At 41.0% G+C, this 22,044-nt stretch overlaps 1 protein-coding gene across 3 annotated transcripts in view; it reads right to left on the bottom strand.

Annotated features, from left to right (window-relative positions):
* col4a5 (collagen, type IV, alpha 5 (Alport syndrome)) overlaps positions 1–22,044 on the bottom strand; it is a 97,806-nt gene that overhangs the window by 55,813 nt on the left and 19,949 nt on the right.

The following is a 22,044-nucleotide window of genomic DNA, read 5'->3' as shown; positions in this document are numbered from 1 at the left end:
ACACCAAACATACTGTAACATTACATTACTTATTTAATAAAAGCTAGAAGTATTTCCCTCTAGTTATTTACAGTATTTTCTGAATTGCTAATTTTTTTTGTAAAAACAGGCAAAATATTAATACTCAATACTAATACTAATACTTTTTTCAAAAAAAAAAAACATTATGCCAAATAAAATAAAATAAAAAAATAAGAAACACATTTGAACTTCACCTCATTCAGTAAAAAAACCAATGTAAATAAGCACTATTTTAATTAAACAATGGTTTATTTGCACACTGTGGCATAACATGTTAGAAAATAGTTTGTAATTCTTAATGCAATCAATTGTGAAGTGTTGTTGTGATTACTATCAATTAATTAGTTTCACTACGAAATGTCTTGTTTTTACTTTCTTAAAAGTTTTTTTTTTAAGTGAACCACAATATCATACAACTAGATTATTCAAAATGTAAAGCATTTGACCGAAAAAAATGTGAATGAAAGTGTTTAAATAAAAGAACAATAACTAAATTGCTTTAAATGCAGTAGTTACACGTTTACATGACACACTGACACCTAGTGGCGTGTGCAGGATACCGCATACAATACAGATATGCTTTCGACAGATAAGAGTCTTCACTACCAAGTTTAAAACAGATGTTCTAAGCTCGATCCTTGAGGCCTGTCCTGCATATTTTAGTTCCAACCCCAATTATACACTTGAAGTGGCTAATCAAGCTCTTTCTAGGTATACTTGAAACTTCCAGGCAGGTGTGTTGAAGGAAGTTTGAGCTAAACTATGCAGGACACCGGATTGGACACCCCTGGTTTAAAATATTTATAAAAAAATAAAAATACTGTGTGCTTGAGTTGTTTAAACGAGGGAATAAAATACATGCACATTAACGTAAAAGCTAACGTTACGTAAACACATAAACAATCGAATAGAAATTAATTAAAGTACAAAATGATTGCAAAATCCTGTCAACAGATCATTTTGAGCAATGTAAACTAAAACAACGGTTTTACCCAATGTGTTTTAGATTTTTTTTATTTCTATAGCTACTGAGAATCTACAAAGAGTTACATATTGATTAATAAGGTTATGACAGCTGTTTTAACATTAAGTTATGATTGAATTGTCCCATTGTTACTGTTACAAACAATAGTTTGATAACAAGCAGGAAAATGTTCATGGGCCAATAACATGACCACATTAAAATGGTCTTCTGATGTTATCACTAGATGGTGCTATTTATTTTCTCCTACACCCACTTACAGCAAAGTCACCCAAACAGAATTATAACAGAATATTAGCCTTTAAAAATCATGGATAGAGAGTCACTGAAAAAGAAATATGGCAGCTGAAGCACATCAGGAGAATTGCCAGGATAATTGATTATAATGATAAGCTGTATGCTGAGCACTGTAGTTATATTGAAAATGTTGCCATTTACAGCCATTTACTACCACAGTATATATATTTTTGCTCCTTCTATGAATGTCAATGGTTGCTTTTCACCCCAACATTCTTCAGAAAATTGTGTTATGTTTTACAGAAGAAAGTTTAGAAACACCAAGACATTTAAATACACATAAATCAGAAAACACGTCTTGAAGTTCTAAGATTTCACAATATTAAAGGTTTTGTTTTTGATTAAATAACACCAAACAAAAACTGTACATCTTACTGTAAATACAGCAGCGTTCAATCTAAAACAGACACAGGCTCCTGTATTTTCCAGGCAACTCATTAGATTTTCAGATGAAAATAATGTTTTATTTTACAGCCTATGATATTATTACAAAGAACATCCCTGGTTTTAGCTTTTAAAACTTCATCTATCTGTCCCTTTTTTTCTGGTTTTGAGCTTCTGTAAGACTTGTAGAAGAGGACTCTTCAACATGATAGATATATAAAAGGGCTCTATACGCGTATAGTAAGCTATAGGAAAATCATATAAATGTGTGCATGTATATGCTTGATTGAACAAATAAAGTGAACATCAGGTCTGCCAGTACTATACATGGCTCTTAGGCTCAAAACAAGCAAGTCGACGGGATGTTTTGAGTTCCTTGGCTCATGATTTTGATCAAGTCAGCAATGTTTGACATAGATTCTGTTAATCTTTCAGTGCATAAAACATAATACAAGTTTTAAAACAACTGACATCACAATGCATTATTCTGACCCACAGGTGTCAGTAACAGGAACAAATGCTTTATTTAAATTCCCTTAAAGGGATAGTTCACTAAAACTTAAATTTCTTCCACTATTCAGTCAAATTTTAGTTGTTCAATACCTGTTTGAATTTATTTCTTCAGTTGAACACAAAAAGAAGATATTTTGAAGAAAGCTGGAAACCGGTAACTATTGACATCCATAGTTTTTTTAGTATGCCAGGTAATAGCTACCGCATTCTTCAAAATATCTTCTTTTGTGTTCAAGTGAAGAAACCCATAAAGGTTTGTAACACTTGCGGGTGAGTAAATACTGAGTAAATGTAGATTTTTACCTATCTCTTTGAGTCAAGAGACTAAAGTCAAATACTCAATTTTGAGATTTTGGCCTTTTGGGTTCAAAGGGTTTGACTCTACTAAAGCATAAAAATAACATAATATATTTGCAAATATTTCAGAAACATGACAAGTGAACATTCATGTTTATCTGAAAAACAATGTTTGGTGGAAAACAGCGTATTTGATTCATTCAGTCAGGAAGGCTCAAAGTGTGCATCTGTAACTGAAATGCGACCTCCATGGACAGTAGCAGACTCCAAAATGAAACACAGATTCAGAGTTCCACATGAGTTAATTTATTCGCAAATAATATAAATTTTATGAACGTAAACATTAAGATTTGCACTGATAAGCAATTTAGCTGTTCGACCCAGACAAAACACAACAAAAATTTTAATACAGCCATTCAGAAGCACAGAATAGTGCACTCACTGCACTCTATAAGCTAATTAATACAAATTAAACCTCTTTAACATTATTAAATGCAGAGGCTGAATCACTGATATGTGTTGGTATTAAGTCACAGATCTAAAGTTAAATTTCAAGCTGTTTATTTTATTTTCAAGATCTGAGGTGAACTATCTGCTGCTGCTTTCAGTATTATGACAATAAATATTATGTCAAATAGCATTCAAACTCACATTATTAGCATTTAACACTGAATAAAGCACACAAGGTGTATCAGAGGTGATCATTGTCTGTGTTCTGTTGTTCAGCTTCAAGAAATAAAACTCATTTCTAATATATCAATTTGAGATGTTGGTTAGAAAAAAACTTCTTTAAATATGGAAAATATTCTTTCTATCACCTTGGTTTTGTTTAGACAGTTTAAATCTGCCTTTAGGCTCAACCGTCAGGTACAGTTCAGTAAGTGTGGTCAATCTGGCAACCTGTGCTTGCATGTGTTTTGAACCAGATGTGCAATACCTAGTTCAACCACTGGGTGTCAAACTTACATGCACCTTTAAATAAAGGTTTTTATTAAAATATAACTCTAATGTAAAGTCTGCTGCAAAAAACATAAGCTGGATAAGTTGGTGGTTCATTCCGCTGTGGCGACCTCTGATTAATAAAGGGACTAAGCCGAAGAGAAAATGAATGACCGGATAAATTTATTATTACATTTAATACTTTAAATATATATATATATATATATATATATATATATATATATATATATATATATATATATATATATATATATATATATATATATATATATATATATATATATATATATATATATATTAGTGTCTTTAATCAATTGAATACATTTTCAATAAATTATATATATTTAATACAATTTTATGTATTTATTTATTTCATATTCTTACCTCCTACTTTCGAATGGTACATTATCATATACAGTATTAAATTCCTACAATATTATTAACTCTTGAAGCATTTTTAGTAACTGTTTTAGCATTGTGTAGCTTCTAGAGTGCAGAGTTTATTCATAGTGAACGTGGGCATAAAGCTCAGCCAGCGTGTGTAGATTTGTGAAGAGAGGAACAGGGCCGCCCGCTGGAGGATATTAAGCAGTGCAACAATTCATCCTGAAGGGCAAAATGCAAATCCCAGTCTATGCTCAGTGGATTAACTGACCCCGAGTGAAAAATGGCCTGAGGACAAGTGAATGCTGGGAGCAGACAGAATAGAGCGGCAGCAGACCACGAGTAATGTGTGTAAAGTTTTATTAGTGAGTTTGTCTGTCGGTCTAGACCAGAAATGCCCAAACTAGGGCCCATGGCCCAAAGTTGGCCCTTGGTAACCTTTAATTCGGCCCACCATCCCATCTGAGAAGAAAGGGAGAATGATGGGGGGGTAGAGATTGTTTGAGAGGAAGAAAAAGTTAACTGAAATGAAAATTTTTTAATATTAAGTTTAAAATGATACTGTCACCTGGAGAATAGAGGACAATGCAGAGGCTTTGGAGAGCAAATCAAAGAAAAGGCAGATTATGCTTGACTAGTGTTTTTAATTTATAGTTATTAAAAAATTATACTGCATTAGTTATACAATTCATTGATTTATTTATTTTTTTAAAATATTATTATTTAAAATAGTTTGCTATATTTATCTTCGGTCCACGGCTATTTGGTTTTTGAGCACCTCTGGTCTGGACATTCCACACATCATGTTTATGTGGATTTACACAAACATGATTACCTTCTGTATATTGTTCTGTATAATTGTTACCTTCTGTATATTCAATAATTATTTTTCTTTTTTTCGGCTTAGTCCCTTTATTAATCTATTAATCTGGGTTTGCCACAGGGGAATGAACCACCAACTATACATTTAAGATATATACAATTTAAAATATAAATACAATTTAAAATATAAAATGAATATAACCAATATATTTATATGACTGTTTTGCTCTTTCAGGGTAAAATGGAGATTTAAATGTACAGCTGAGATTCGAGATATCAAAGGTTCAATAGGTATGCAAATTATGGCCATTGACAAATAAGATCACAATGGGAGTATAATATGCTCTCGTTTTAAGATTCTCGTCTCTGCAAAAGGAGCAGACGGGATGCCAGAAGTTCCATAATTTCATAAAATGTTGGGTTACAAACAATTTCTTTTTTGTAAATGCAATGAATGCACAATTTGCTTTCACCAAAAAAAAAAAAAAAAAAATAGTTTATGATCTTCACAATATGTGTTCATTGTAATGATCGTGACATCCATAGTAGGAACACAAATAACTATAGAAGTCAATCCCTGTTTTCTTTCACAACAGAAGAAAGAATCTCAAACAAGTGAGGTTGAGTAAATAATGACAGAATCTTTAGTTCCCCTTCGGTTGGGGAACTTCAGTGCCATGAATGGGAGGATTCGGATCAGAAGCCGCTTATCTGGAGAGTATTGAACGGGCCAATGAATGAAATTAATTGGCAGCGTAAGCTTGCGCAGGTGTGCGACATCTGCAATCATCTCAGCATATAAGCACACCTGAAGCCAGCAGACGCCATCCTTTTCGCTTCAGATCCTTTCTGAGTGAGTCGATGAGGGTTCCTCTTGCTGATCAGCACTTCAGAGCGAACGAGTGTGTCTCCCGGTCCAGAGTGGGTCTTCGCGGTGGCAGACGGTCGAGCTGGGTTACTCCCTTGCCTGCGGTTCTTTGGGTCCGGTCCTCCAGAGCGGTGCGTATAGTTGCAACTTTCCTAAAAGAGCAACACAGTCGTGCAGCACGTCCTTTTCAGGATGGCGCTCCGACTGTGCGTTTCTGGATGCGGGGGTTTCCTGTCTCCGGATGATGGACACGATCACTGCATTGCATGTTTGGGGGTCCAGCATGTTAATGCGGTGCTCGCGGGCGGTTCATGTCGTCATTGCGATGCCATGACCGTTGCACAGCTAAGATCGCGGCTAACTTTCGCAAGAGAGCGAGCCACCCCAGTTGCCTCCTGTTCTAAAAAAGCAGCGGGCGCTCGGGCAGATCTGAGGGTTTCAGCGGGAGCTAATCCGCCGCCCACGGGCTCGCGGACCTCTCGCTCCTCACGGCGCTCCATCCAAGCTTCGGGTGGTGAGAGTGATCCGTCTAACCAGATGGTAGCTCTCACACTCGCTGACACCGGAGATCAGATGTCCTCCGCGGCATCGGAGGGTGGGCTTTCACTGTCCGACGAAGATCCGGACCCGCTCGCCCCCTCCGGGCAGGTGAGCGCTGTCAAATCGGATCCTGAAGCGGACATGTTAGCCGTGCTTTCCCGGGCTGCTTCGGCCGTGGGGTTGGAGATGGTTTATCCCCCAGCTCCGCGGCCGGACCGACTAGATGGGTGCTACGTAGAGGACCAGAAGGCGAAGCCTTCGAAGCCTCTCGTCCCCTTCTTCCCGGAAGTGCACAGTAGGCTCACGCAGTCCTGGAGGGCACCTTTCTCTGCCCGTGCTGCGAGTGCCTCCGCCCTCACCGCCCTTGACGGCGGAGCTGCCAGGGGGTATGAGGCGATCCCGTCAGTGGAGCGCGCTATCGCGGTCAATCTTTGTCCGCGCGGCGCCTCTACGTGGCGGGGTTTGCCCCGCCTCCCGTCCAAAGCCTGTAGGTTGTCTGCCTCCCTCGGAGCCAGAGCTTATAAGGCTGCGGGCCAGGCTGCTTCTGCTTTGCACGCGATGGCCACCTACCAGCGCTATCAAGCGCAGGCGCTGGCCGAGCTGCACGAGGGCGGGTCCAACCCAAGCTTATTACATGAGCTGCGCACCGCGACCGACTATGCTCTTCGGACTACTAAGTCCGCCGCGTGTGCGCTGGGGAGGACGATGTCCACACTTGTGGTTCAGGAACGCCACCTCTGGCTAAACCTGGCCGATATGCGCGACGTTGACAAAGTTCGCTTTCTTGACTCGCCCATATCCCAGGCTGGCCTGTTCGGCGACACCGTCGGTGAATTCACCCAGGAATTCAAGGCGGTGAAAGAGCAGTCGGATGCGATGGGCAATGTCATCTATCGGCGTGGCCGTAAGCCCGCTCCGCCCGCCGAGCCATCCACCTCCGCTGTTCCTCGCCGAGGGCGCCCGCCAACGAGTGCTGCCCCGCCCCCGCCTGCGCCTCCGGCCAAGCGGGCGCGGCGTTCACCTCGAAAACAGGCAGCCCCTCCTGCCCAGGGCGCCGTTAAGTCCGGTAAACGGACCGCGAAGCGTCCCTGAGACAGGCCATCCGGAGAAGAGGAAACTTGCTCTTTCCCCGCTGGAGGGCGGGGCCCCGATAACAACGGTACTTTTCAGTGCCACCAAAACATCAGTAAAAGAGCACTTTTTCCCTTCCCCGGATGTGACTGCACGAGTTCTGCCAGTCCGGGACGCGCTGCCTTCCGGCTCGCAGACTCTACGTGCTTCGCCAGTGGCTCACGAGCGCTGGGGGGACGGTCTCCCTTCCCTCAGCCCTCCAGCCCCCTCTCCGGAGTCAGGGTGCGGAGCCAGAGCGAATCGCTCTCCTCCAGCTTTTCCGCGGGACCCTCGTGCTTCCCGGATCAGCACACCCACTCCGCGCTGCCCCACCGCTGGTACGTCAGCGATTGTAGCGATGACTCCATTAGCGAGGGCTCTGCCTGCCTGGTTAGCGCGGGCCAGCCCCTCGCGGTGGCTCATACGCACAATCAGACTCGGTTACGCGATTCAGTTCGCGAAACGGCCCCCCAAGTTTACGGGCGTGTATTTCTCCAGGGTCAACCCCCTGTCCGCCCCTGTCTTGCGAGAGGAGATTGCTGCCCTCCTGGCGAAGGGTGCAATCGAGCCGGTTCCTCCAGCCGAGATGGAGAGTGGGTTTTACAGCCCATACTTCATCGTACCCAAAAAGAGCGGTGGGTCACGGCCAATCCTAGATCTGCGCGTTTTGAACCGCTGTCTGCACAAGCTGCCGTTCAGAATGCTCACGCAGAGGCGCATTCTCCAATGCGTTCGTCCTCGGGATTGGTTTGCAGCCATAGACCTGAAGGACGCGTATTTCCATGTCTCCATTCTTCCACGCCACCGCCAATTTCTGCGGTTGCGTTCGAGGGTCGAGCGTGGCAGTACAAGGTCCTCCCCTTCGGGCTCTCTCTGTCTCCGCGGGTCTTCACCAAACTCGCGGAGGGTGCCCTAGCGCCCCTTCGGCTCGCGGGCATTCGCATACTCAATTATCTCGACGACTGGCTGATTTTAGCCCACTCGCGGGAGCAATTGATTATGCACAGGGACGAGGTGCTTCGGCATCTCCGCCTACTGGGGCTTCAGGTCAACCGAGAAAAGAGCAAACTCGCCCCCGTGCAGAGGATTTCTTTTCTCGGGATGGAGCTGGACTCGATCACCATGGTAGCGCACCTCTCCGAGGAACGCGCTCGCCTGTTGCTGAACTGTCTGAGGGAGCTCGACAGCAAACTAGTGGTCCCACTGAAGTTCTTTCAGAGGCTCCTGGGGCATATGGCATCCGCAGCCGCCGTCACGCCGCTCGGGTTGCTCCATATGAGACCACTTCAGCACTGGCTTCACGATCGGGTCCCCAGACGCGCATGGCACGCGGCCACACACCGGGTCTCGGTTACTGCGCTGTGTCGCCGCGCCCTCAGCCCTTGGAACGACCCCTCGTTCCTACAGGCCGGTGTGCCTCTAGGACAGGCGTCCAGCCATGTTGTTGTTTCAACAGACGCTTCCAACACGGGTTGGGGGGCCGTGTGTCGCGGGCATGCGGCTGCGGGCCTCTGGAAGGGTGCCCAGCTGCATTGGCACATCAATCGCCTAGAGCTGTTGGCAGTGTTCCTCGCTCTCCACCGCTTTTTACCGGTGCTGGAGCGGCAACACGTGCTGGTCAGGACGGACAGTACGGCGGCGGCGGCGTATATCAACCGCATGGGGGGTATGCGCTCTCGCCGCATGTCTCAGCTCGCCCGTCGTCTGCTCCTCTGGAGTCACCCGCGGCTGAAATCGCTGCGCGCCATTCACGTCCCAGGCACGCTCAATCGTGCAGCCGATGCGCTCTCACGACAGCTGTTACGCCCTGGAGAATGGAGACTCCACCCCGAGTCTGTTCAGCTGATATGGGCGCGATTCGGGGAGGCCCAGATCGATCTGTTTGCTTCCCCCGAGAACGCTCACTGCCAGTTGTTTTTTTCCCTGACCGAGGGCTCTCTCGGCACGGATGCACTGGCCCACAGCTGGCCTCGGGGCATGCGCAAGTATGCGTTTCCCCCAGTGAGCCTGCTCGCGCAGTTTCTGTGCAAGGTCAGGGAGGACGAGGAACAGGTTCTGCTAGTTGCGCCCCCTTGGCCCAACCGGACCTGGATATCAGAGCTCTCACTCCTCGCGACGGCCCTCCCCTGGCGGATCCCTTTGAGAGAGGACCTACTCTCTCAGGGACAGGGCACCATCTGGCACCCTCGCCCCGATCTTTGGAACCTCCACGTGTGGTCCCTAGACGCGAGGAAGACTTAGGTAACCTACCGACTGCGGTGGTTAATACCATCACTCAGGCTAGAGCCCCCTCCACGAGGCGCGCCTACGCCCTGAAGTGGAGTCTATTCACTGAATGGTGCGTCTCTCGCAGAGAAGACCCCCGAAATTGCCAGATTAGTGTTGTGCTCTCTTTCCTTCAAGAGAAGTTGGACAGCAGGCTGTCGCCCTCCACTCTCAAGGTTTACGTGGCCGCCATCTCCGCTTATCATAGCGCGGTAGCTGGCGGCACCGTGGGAAAGCATAACCTGGTCATCCAGTTCCTTAGGGGTGCTAGGCGAATTAATCCATCTCGCCCCCCTCTCATGCCCTCTTGGGATCTCGCCCTCGTTCTCACGAGTCTGCGATCCGATCCCTTTGAGCCACTCGAATCAGTATCTCTAAGATTTCTGTCCCTGAAGACAGCTCTGCTGGTTGCGTTGGCCTCCATCAAGAGGGTCGGGGACCTGGAGGCATTTTCGGTCAGTGACTCGTGCCTGGAATTCGGGCCGGATTACTCTCACGTTATCCTGAGACCCCGCCCCGGTTATGTGCCCAAGGTTCCTACCACCCCCTTTAGAGATCAGGTAGTGAACCTGCAAGCGCTGCCCCCGGAGGAGGCAGACCCAGCCCTTTCTTTACTTTGTCCAGTTCGCGCTCTGCGCATTTATGTGGACCGTACTCAGAATTTTAGATCATCTGAGCAGCTCTTTGTCTGTTATGGCGGTCGGCAGCAGGGAAGTGCCGTATCGAAACAAAGATTATCCCACTGGATTGTGGATGCCATTTCACTCGCTTATTCGAGTCGAGGTCAGCCGTGTCCCCCGGGAGTACGTGCACACTCCACTCGGAGCGTTGCATCCTCTTGGGCGCATGCACGCGGCGCCTCTCTAACAGACATCTGTAGAGCTGCGGGCTGGGCGACACCCAACACATTTGCAAGGTTTTACAATCTGCGAGTGGAGCCGGTTTCCTCAAGGGTATTAGGTAACCCTTTGGTGATTGAGGAGACAACTCGGTAGGGTGTTGAAACACGCTTGCTGCGCCATTCTCCCTAACACGGAGGTACGTGCGCCTTTTTTATCTGTCAGTAAAGTTCCCCGTCAGGTGAGCCCTGCAGATTCCTCCGTGGCCCCCAGCACTGACTCAGCGGAGGAGTCACTTGCTGGCCCACTACGTTGTAGGTCTGCCCGCTGGTCAGCCCGCGTTTTGGGTATAGGTGCCTGCTATGCGTGATCCCCACTAGGCGATCCCATATGCTTATTCCGCCACGGTTAAGTCCCCCCCTGGGCGGACCCGTGTCTTCCCTCTCCGCTAACCACTCTTTGCTATGCGTACTCCCCCTTTTTAGGGCTAGTCCATAGGTAAATTCTGCCATCTATCCCCCCCTTGGGTAACGGATGGCCTCCGCAGCGTCCTCCCTATCGGGATTGCACGCTTCCCAACGTACTGTCGTATTTCCTAGAATTATCTAGATGCTCACGACTTCCCAAAAAATATATCTAAATCCGTAAAACTTCTGTTGAAGTAGGATAAATTAGGGCCAGGGACACGTTGGAGGACCGCGCCCCCCATGATGTGGGTGCGTCACGCTTGCTTGACTATCTCCTCATCGGGGGTGTTGGTAAGGTGCAGTCATTATGGCGCTTTCCATATTCTCCCATTCATGGCACTGAAGTTCCCCAACCGAAGGGGAACGTTCGAGGTTACAGAAGTAACCCTTCGTTCCCCGAGGAGGGGAACGGAAGTGCCATATTCCGTCGCCATGATGACTGTCCCTTAGCTGTTTGAAAGTCTCTTCAGCTTAAAAGGATGGCGTCTGCTGGCTTCAGGTGTGCTTATATGCTGAGATGATTGCAGATGTCGCACACCTGCGCAAGCTTACGCTGCCAATTAATTTCATTCATTGGCCCGTTCAATACTCTCCAGATAAGCGGCTTCTGATCCGAATCCTCCCATTCATGGCACTTCCGTTCCCCTCCTCGGGGAACGAAGGGTTACTTCTGTAACCTCGAACGTTTTGGGTGAACTGAGCCCTACAGTGAGTTTATTTTTATTTTTTTTAAATATTATGCAAATGATGTTTAACAGAGGTCACTTTTACTGTATTTCCTGTACTACTTTTTCTTCTAGAGAAAGTCTTATTTGTTTAATTTCGGCAAGAATAAAAGCAGTTTTAATTTTTTAAAAACATTTTAAGGTCAAAATTATTAACCCCTTCAAGCTATTTTTATTTCAATTGTCTACAGAACAAGCCACTGTTATACAATGATTTCCCTAATGAATTATTATGTTATACATAAAACTTATATTTAGAAATGTGCTGGATAAAAATCTTTTTGGATACTATATAGTGCATCCTTAGGTGACATTTTGTCAAAACACAATTGCTTGTTTTTATGGTTTATGAGAACTTTTCTTACTCTCACATATTTTAAACATCCTCGTTAACACTAAACATAAAAGCCAAAGTGTTTATTCAGGTGCTGTGACCATTTTGAATCCCTTTAGTGTTCACTAATTCACAAATGTGTCTGAAGTGTGACAAATCCATTTTGCTCAGACTTCTCACGCTGTTTGACCAAAACACATGAAATGTTTTTTCTCTGCAGGCACCATTCCACAAATAACAGTAGAAATTGCAGATTTTACCACAGTCCTTTTCCACAGTCACTGCTGGATTTTCACGACTTCAAGGTCCATGAGACGAGAAAACAGAAACAAAGATTCCCAAGAAAGCTCTTAAACATGTTTTTAGGTTTCAACTCTTTCAAATCTAATGAGGCAGAAAGCACCTCCCTCTGAAGTCCTGCGATGCTTCTGCCCTGGAATTCTTTTATTCGTATTCCTGTGGAGCTAAGAAAAGACTGACCTTCGACCTCCACCAATTAACCAGCTGAGGCCCAGTAGCTTGAGAGCGGGACGTGTGAGGGGGGTCAGACGCTTACTAAAGTAAGACAAGAAAATTATCTGATTGCACCAGTGCACTGTTTAAACTTCACACTAAACTCAGAAAATGACCACAATAGCTGCTCAATCAATGCAAACACATAGTTGTTCATACTGTGGCCTTGTGATCCCAGGACTTTAAAGGGAATGCCAAATGGGTCTAAATGGCAGAAATCTATGTTTTAGTACCTAATTAATTATTTGCTATTTCTGTACACTCCAAATCAAAAGTTAGGCGTCATAAATAATTTCCTGGAGCAAGGTCAGTTCAAATATTCAAATATAGTATGTGCACACATTTTTTTGTTGTTGTACACCTGTCCAACTGCTTGTTAATGCAAATTTCTAATCAGCCAATCATATGGTAGCAACTCAATGCATTTGGGCATTTAGACATGGTCAAGACGATCTGCTGCAGTTCACACCGGGCATTATAATGGGGAAGAAAGGAGATTTAAGTGACTTTGAACGTAGCATTGTTGTTGGTGCCAGACGGGCTGGTCTGAGTATTTCAGAAACTGCTGAGATTTTCACGCACAAACATCATTAGGGTTTATGTCAACATGTTGGTGTCAACAACATGAAAGCATGTATCCATCCTGTCTTGTATCAACGGTTCAGGCTGGTGGTGGTGTAATGGTGTGAGGGATATTTTGCTGGCACCCTTTGGACCAATTGAGCAATGTCAACGCCACAGCCTACCTGAGTATTGTTGCTGACCATGACCATCCCTTTATGACCACAGTGTACCCATCTTCTGATGGCTACTTCCAGCAAGATAATGCACCATGTCATAAAGCACAAATCATCTCAGACTGGTTTCTTGAACATGATAATAAGTTCACTGCTCTCAAATGGCCTCCACAGTCACCAGATCTCAGTCCAATAGAGCACCTTTGAGATGTGGTGGAACTGGAGATTCACATCATGGATGTGCAGCCGACAAATCTGCAGCAACTGCGTGATACTATCATGTCAATATGAGCAAAATCTCTGAGGAATATTTCCAGTACTTTGTTGAATCTATGCCACGTAGGATTAAGGCAGTTCTGAAGGCAAAATAAGGTCCAACCAGGTACTAGTAAGGTGGCCGGTGTGTGTAAGTATTATGTTGTCTGAAGTATTTATTATTGTTTATGCATAATCATATCTTTAAAATATCAGCTATTTTTATTTATTAAATAATAGTGTTTTTTTATATTAAAGTATTTTAAAATGTTAAGACAAGTTTGTATTTGTACTACAGAAATGCTCGGCTTTTAACTTTTTAACATTTATACGATTTTTAAACTAATAATAATAAAGATAATAATAAGTAGCAATTAATGTGGTTGTTTTATTATTTTGATTACAATCAAAATGTCTAACAGATAATAAAAATAAAACATAAACTAATTAAATAATAATGATAAAATCACTAAAAACTCAAATAAGTTCTGCATATCAGTAATTACACAATAAAACATATTTATTATTTATCATACATCTTTTATAAACTAAATAAATGTACTGCTTATTGACAGTCATTGTAATTTTAGTGCTTATATTCAGATATATAGGTTGAGGGGTGTAAAAAATATTCATGCAAAATAAGGCATTAAAGGAATAGTTCACGCAAAAATGAAATGTTACTCCCTGTTTACTCACCCTCAAGTGGTTCTAAACCTTCATGACTTTCCTTTTTCTGTTGAACACAAAAGAAACCTGAAACCATTGACATCCATAGTGGGAAAAACCAATGAAAGTCAATGGTTACAGGTTTCCAACCTTTTTCAAGATATCTTCCTTAGTGTTCAACATAGAAAAGAAACTTAAACAGGTTTGTGACAAGTGAAGGTTTGGGTAAATAATGACAGAATATTCAGTTTTGGGTGAACTAAACTGATATATTAAAACATATTTAATATGTGTTTTATAATTACTAATAAACAGTTAATAGTTCATAATCAGGTAGTTAGAAAGGAAACTGGTCCTCATACTGAAGTGTGACAGAAACAACAAAACCCTACCGGTGGGTCAGTCCTGCACAAGCAAGTTATCTCATCAAAGGCAAACCTCATATCTTAACACTGCACGCAAATGGCAGAGTATGACTGATCATTATATTTGAGGATCAGATCGGGTGTAGGATTCCTGACATGAATGTGGGAATCAGGTCAGTGAAGCATGGCTGATGTATTGTGTGTCACCTCTGTGCAGGACCAGATTCAAAACAGTACACACAAGTGTTGCTGATAAGGAGGATCAAGACATCTCTCACACACTGACAGAGAGAAACTTATGGTGTGTGTGTGTTAATCATCTCAGACAGCAGAGGAAGCTCTTGAGTCAAAACCATTGCTCAGACACTTGACAAAGTCGGCAAATAATGCTGATTTCAAAATGTATTAAAGGAATAGTTCATCCAAAAATTACAACTCTGCCAATGGTTACTCAACCTTTAACCTGTTCTTGTGTTTCTTTCTTCAGTTTTTTTTTTTTCTAGCCATGGACTTCCATTGTATTTTTTTTTCCTATTATGGATGTCAATTAGGCCTGTCATGATATACTGTACATTTTTTGTTGTGCAATTTATCACACCACAATTTCTTGCAATAAACAATATTATTGTCATTTTAAAACCAACCGATACCACTCATTATACTGTATAATGCAAGTATGATCATAATAACGTCTTAAAGGAACTACACCATACCTGTCAACCCACCCGTTTTTCCCGAGATTCTCCCATATTTTACAGTTCTATCCCTCTATCATCCTGTAAAGGTATTTTCCCATATTTCTTCCATATTTTCGGTCTTTCTCTGAAGGGTGACAATAAACCTGAAAGAGCCGAGCCTCCTTATATGCAACCCATACCACCAGGAGGCGCCCCTTGCTCTTAAATGTGAGTCTGTTCTGTGCTTTTGCTTTGTTTAGGTATGAAAACGCTTTGAAATAAATATAAAAATGGCGGGATTCTCTTTCTTTTACATTACAGGTGCTTTCGCCCCTTCATATGAAATCCTCAAAACAGTCATATAGCGGTGCATGACTGTCAGCAGATGCACTCCATAGTCATAAATAGAAGCTGGTTCCCAAAAAGAATTCTGTATACGTGTTTTGAAGCAAGGAAAACTCTGGGTTGTAAGTGCGTGTTTAAATAAACATATACACATAATTAATAATAATAATAATATCTAAACATGTCGATCTTGGTGTTTTTTTTTCAAACACAACTAATTTTGTCCTTAATGAGCATAAAAAGTTAGGAAAGCAATCGAATGCTGGAAAAAAATGTAAATAAATAAAAGATTAATTTGTTGCTCTTTAATCAGAATGTGTAAGTTATACAGTGAAGAAACGGATAATGAGATTTGATAGCTTGATTCTATTTTATTTTAATAGCTATTAATTTTAATGAACTGTTTGCTAATGTACTTACTGCTATTTATTTTTTCTTTTGTAAATAATAATAAAACATTACTGACCATTTAACTGTTTATTTACAACAAAACAGCTCCAAATGAACATATTAGTATTATGGAGGGCATATCCCTTTTTCCCCATCCTTTCACATCCCAATGTTGACAAGTATGAGCTACACTCTTACAAAGAACACATGAAGAGTTTAGATCAGGACTATTCAATTAGTTTGTCATGGGGCAGTTCATGAAAAGCATCCTAAATGAGGGGCCGGAGAGATATGACTTGCAACACATGATTACACACTTATAAGCAGGGCCGGAGTGGGACTCCTTTTCTGCCCTGGAGTTTCAAGCCTCAGACCGGCCCACCTCAGTTCACGACTGACTATATTAAAATAAGGTCATTTCCAATTCAGTTTCTAATTACACTATCACGTCTTTTTTTTTTTTTTGTTTGAGAAAACAGCTGTCTTAGAACTTCAAAAGTTTAACAACCCTAAAAAGAGCAGAGCTGCGGTAAAATAATGAATAAGAAGACTGTGGTCAAGTAGATAAATAAATTAATTTAAAAATTGTGACTGCAGAAAACAACAGATTCTGGAGCTAGGGACACCGGCCCTCATGGCCAAAAAATGGACCGGCCCACCGGGAATTCCTTCGGTCCTCCCGATTAGCCAATCCGTGCCTGCTTATAAGTAACATAACAGCATATGTATTTTTGCTGCTTAAGACACCCACGTTGGATTTTTCCACATTAAAATGTCATAACTACATAATGTCAGTGCATTGTACAATAGGCTTTTTGTTGTATTTGAAAGAAAACAAAAGCAGTGCATTGCTTAAGTAGGCTTCTTCTACATTTAAACTCATTCATATTTTATATTTTGAACTGCATAACAATTATAGTTGTAACAATTATTGAATTTTGATTGTATGTTTATATATTCTAAAAAATATTCATGTTTCATGGTTATTACGTCTAATGTAAATTTAAGCTTTATATTAGGTATTTTAATGAACGCTTGTTATTATCTACGTTTATACATACATAATCATGTTAATAATTTGTAATAATTAATCTATATTGCACTGAAAGCCACAAACAACTCTCACAGCTACGGTCTGAGACATTTTCTACTGGGTGTGCCTGTATATTGGCATATATTCTTACATTGGGAACGGCCCTCTGCTATAGTTAATCCAGTGTGCGTGCGTATTAGCCTTGGTGTATAAGCTCGGAACTTCAAACTAGCACAAAACCTCTATGTGCCATCTGAAATTTTCATCTAAAAAAAGCATTTTTCTCAGGCGGTTGTGTGTAGTTTCAGTAATTTTACACCTAGTGCAAAGAATAGGTTGTTTCATTACCTTTAAAGTGAAATAACTGAATATAAACATAGGAGGCTGAAAAAAACGCAAATTCCAAAAGAAAATTTCAGACGGCACTTAATTTTTGCATCTGACCTCTTCAAATAATATTTTATTCTTATAAATATTTAATATTATTATAGCTACTTTAATAATTAGGCATTGGATTTAGAATGTAAAAATGTATATATCTTTAACAAATAAAGTGCAAGGTTGCATGGTTGTTGGTGCCAAGTATTTTTAAGTATTCCAAATATGGTCTAAGTATTTCAGAATCTGCTGATCTACTGGGATTTTCATGCACAACCATCTCTAGGGTTTACAAAGAATGGTCTGAAAAAGAGAAAATATCCAGTGAACAGCAGTTCTGTGGGTGCAAATGCCCTTTTGATGCCAGAGGTTAGAAGAGAATGGCCAGACTGGTTCCAGCTGATAGAAAGGCAACAGTAACTCATTACTATCGAGATATGCAGAAGAGCATCACTGAACACACAACACGTCCAACCTTCAAGCAAATGGGCTACAGCAGCAGAAGACCACACCGGGTGCCACTCTTGTCAGCTAAAAACAGGAAACTGAGGCTACAATTCGCACAAGCTCATCAAAACTGGACAATAGAAGATTGGAAAAATGCTGCCTGGTCTGATGAGCCTCGATTTCTGCCACAACATTCAAAAGGTAGGGTCAAAGGTGAAGTCAACAACATGAAAGCATGGATCCATCCTGCCTTTTCAGATATCAATCCAATAGAGCACCTTTGGGGTGTGGTGGATCAGGAGATTCGCATGATGGATTTGCAGCCGACAAATCTGTGATGCTATCATGTCAATATGGACCAAAATCTCTGAGGAGTATTTCCAGTACCTTGTTGAATCTAGGCCATGAAGGATTAAGATAGTACTGAAGGCAAAAAGTGGGAACAACCTGGTAATAATAAGGTGTACCTAATAAAGTGGCCAGTGTATTTGCAGTTGTTAATGCATTGATTAAACAGTCTAAATACGATAATAACTATTAGGTAACTTTTTTTTACTCTATTCATCTAATCTTAAACACAAAATAAGATATTTCGAAGTATGTTGGAGGTGGCCATTGACTTACTATGGAAAAAAGTCAAAGGCTACAGTGGTCCACATAAGAAAGAAACTCCAACAGGTTATGATGAAAAAGTGGAGAGTCAGTAAATCCTGACAGAATTAGCATTACTTGGTTGAACTGTCTGACTCCCTACTACAAGCTCCTAGATGTCCATGTTGCTAACTGAACAGATAAACAGAATCCCTAGAGAAAGCTACATTGGGATATTTCCCGTATCGCACGAGCAGTAAAAACATCAGAAAAGGCACAATATTTAGAAAACGTATCATCCTATTCTGCACTTGTTTAAAACTCAACAATGTCAACATGTCCAGGTGCACGACACAAGATTTTGCTGTGAACGGGATTCCCTCTAAATATTTGCATATCAGTACAAAGTAGTTTATGCAACAGCAGGTGTGCTCATGAAACATGCTGTCCTTCTTTTCACCACTAGAGCACGCTAAAAAAAAGAAAAGGGCTTCTGTATCCAGCTTTGATGGTCAATAGATCTAGACTGCTGTATAAACAAACCCACTCCGGGAATCAGCTTTCATTTGTAATATCAGAGTAATGTTAAGAAGAAAAACAGAAATTACAGTGAGGCTTGGATAGTGGGAGAGAAGCGAGTGGACGTGGACTGGCACTCCAGTGATTGTGAGACAAGTTCTCACCTGAGCTATAATCTGGAGATCTAATTCTATCTCCCTTCGAGCATGTTCAAACCTGCATGCCATGCGCATGAATCTAAAACTGCAGGGCTCAAATGAATTACATCTTCAAGCTCTCCTCAAGTTTTTGTCATAAAGAAGTTTAAGCAAAAGTAATAGCTGTGATGGGATATTTCAGAACAACTCTTTTTTTTAACAGACATAATTTTAAAACTTATTATTAACAATACTGTGTAAAATATATTTTTGATGTGATTTTTTTCTCTCTTCCTTCGACAAAGTTTTTAAATGTTGAATGTTGTCACAAGGCAAGAGGAGGATAGATGATGAAATGCCACAGATGCCAGGGCATTATTGGAAAAGCACTGATGGGCTAAAGACAACAAGATTAAATAGTGCAGCATATGTGTATGCTTAAAACAACAACAAAACTTTTGAAGTTAGGGTGAAAATATCCCATTGAAGTGTCTGCATAAAATAACATGTATAAATTGATTTGTAATATATTTAATATCTGAAATAACATTTCTGACAATGAAATCTATAATAAAACTATTGATTAATATTATTAATATTATAGATTAATAATATTATCTAGATAATCTGAATAAAACTATGGGTGAGTCATTAGTGTAAAAATAAAATAAGATACTTACTCTGGGCTGGTTGTTCTTCATATAACAGTTCTGTCTGGTTCTTGAATCTGATTGGATGATAGCCGTGCAATATTCTGCAGTAACAGCACTCTAACAGCCTCTTATCCCTTGTGTATTACTCCGCCCACATAGAGTGATGGTAGATAACTAAACTTACTACAGTTTGAAAAATAATGCAGCTGTTGGACAACATGATGTACTTTTGAGGCTATTTAGGTGAGAAAGTAGTTGTTTAGATTTAAACTATGCAGTTTATTTATTAGAATAGAGACTGTTTTAAATATTTATCATTTCTAAGATTCAGCAGCCATTTGCTTGTCATACTAAGCAGACTAAAGATGGTTGCGCCACAAGATGGTGACAGAGACCACATAATAAGTTCTTAGGGGGTGGAAAAACTCAGTGTTTTCTTTTAGTATTTTAAACTACAGCTGGTTAAATCACTATAAATCAGGTAAGTGACATTCTAAGTCGATATCTCTCTTTTGTAAGTTGTGGTTCTCTATTTTTACCACAGTCATCTGCTAGTGTTTGCTTTGCTTTGGCTTTTTGGGGGGGTTAATTATTGTGATCTCCTTATTGCAACAGAGAAATACAGGGAAATGTCTCTGTAGACTGATGGCATTTCATGCTGTTCAGCCTTATAATCTTAAAATGTCAGCAAAATTACCCGTTTTGTCATCATTTATACATTAAGCTAGAGAATCATTCAAACACTAGCTCTAAAATGACGTGTTTTTAAACAAAGGTTTCTGCTGTTCTGACGTCAGCTGCAGGTGTAAATGAATGGCGAAAGAAAGTAGCTCCTCAAACAAAAGGGTTTTTGAAACCCTTCGTGTTGTTTGCTTTTTATATACACGATTATGCCTTCGAACTGTTGTATAAATGCAATATCACACTCGTAGCAGTGCAACATGGCTGTATATCGTCACTGCGGCCCCCTCCCACCAGTGCCAATATACAGCCTGCTACTCTACTATATATAGGCAGTTACCAAAATAGACTAAAATGGAAAATAAAAATCAACTATTTATACTCAATTAAATATTCTATATAATATTTGTGATAAATAAATAAATAATATGATTTATTCATTTATTCATTTTCTTTTCTGCTTAGTCCCTTTATTAATCTGGGGTTACCAAAGCAGAATGAACCACCTAAAATTATTTATATAATAAGTATAATTATTATTTTAAATATACACATTTATTCATTCATTTTCTTGTCGGCTTAGCCCCTTTATTAATCCGGGGTCGCCACAGCGGTTGCCACAGCGGGATGAACCGCCAACTTATCCAGCAAGTTTTTACGCAGCGGATGTCCTTCCAGCCACAACCCATAATTAACGATTGTGATAATCAATAATGACATTTTTAATTGCAAAAAACACATGCCACACAAAAAAAATCCAAGACATTTGCTAATAATGATAATGATGATAATAATAATAATAATAATAATAATAACCATCATCATCATCACCACCATAATAATAATAATAATAATAATAAATATATCAAACAAAACTGTATATTACGTACATTTTTCTGAAAAAAGAGGGAAACTGAGCCTAAATTTAATGGCTTTGGTCACATTTGGAGTTCAAAAGTTCCAAGTGTGTCCCCAAAAATGAAGGGTCTCAGAGACCTCTGCACAATTTTTGAGCCTTCCTCATTCATAGCATTTATAGCAACAGATTCAGCTCATCAGCAGAGACTGAACTCCATGAACTTTATGTATCAGATATGGAAAAGTAAAGTTGAGAACAAACATGTCATCACATGATTCTTGTTTTAAATAATCCTGATAACATATTCAGATTATAAACTCTTATTATAACACTTAATCACATTTCAACATGCCCTCAGTACATCATGAAAAACACATCATTATAAGTCATTATTATGACTATAACAGATCTTCAAATGTCAAACATATATATTAATTAATAACTGATGAAAGGCCAACGAAGCATAAATCTACAGTAAACGACAACACTGGTGATCATTTCCTTTCCCTTCTAATCTAAACAGCTCTGCTTCAGTGATCTAAAGCACGATCTGATTTACTGTTTACAGGAAACAGAGCCAACATTAGCCGCTCTACACATGTTCATTCATTGGCTGGACAGAGGAGTCACTACAGCCTCCATTCACCACTAACAACAAAAGCAGATGAGAATGAACAAGACTGGGAGCTGAGGATTACCCAAAAATCAATGGTGTTTACGACATAGAAAGTAAATAGTCTGTTTAGGGAAGAAGTGCCAGATTCACTTTAAAACAGCGAGATTAATTCATGTTGAAACAAGATCTATTCTCGCTCATTGTTGAAGAAAACACTGAAGAAACATGCACACACATCTCTATCTGACAAAAGCTATATAATTACAGCCTTGTTTTAAAGCAGGCTAGACGCAGCTAGACACTTGCATATTACAATGTCTGTCTGGCGCAGGCTGTCTTACACTCTCACCTCAGTGACCTGGATGAAACGC

This window comes from Danio rerio, chromosome 7 (assembly GCF_052040795.2).
Source record: "Danio rerio strain M-AB ecotype USA chromosome 7, GRCz13ab, whole genome shotgun sequence".
In the NCBI taxonomy this organism is placed as follows: domain Eukaryota; kingdom Metazoa; phylum Chordata; class Actinopteri; order Cypriniformes; family Danionidae; genus Danio; species Danio rerio.
Note: the sequence above shows the minus strand (reverse complement) of the source record. Positions and strands in the feature narration are given on the sequence as shown.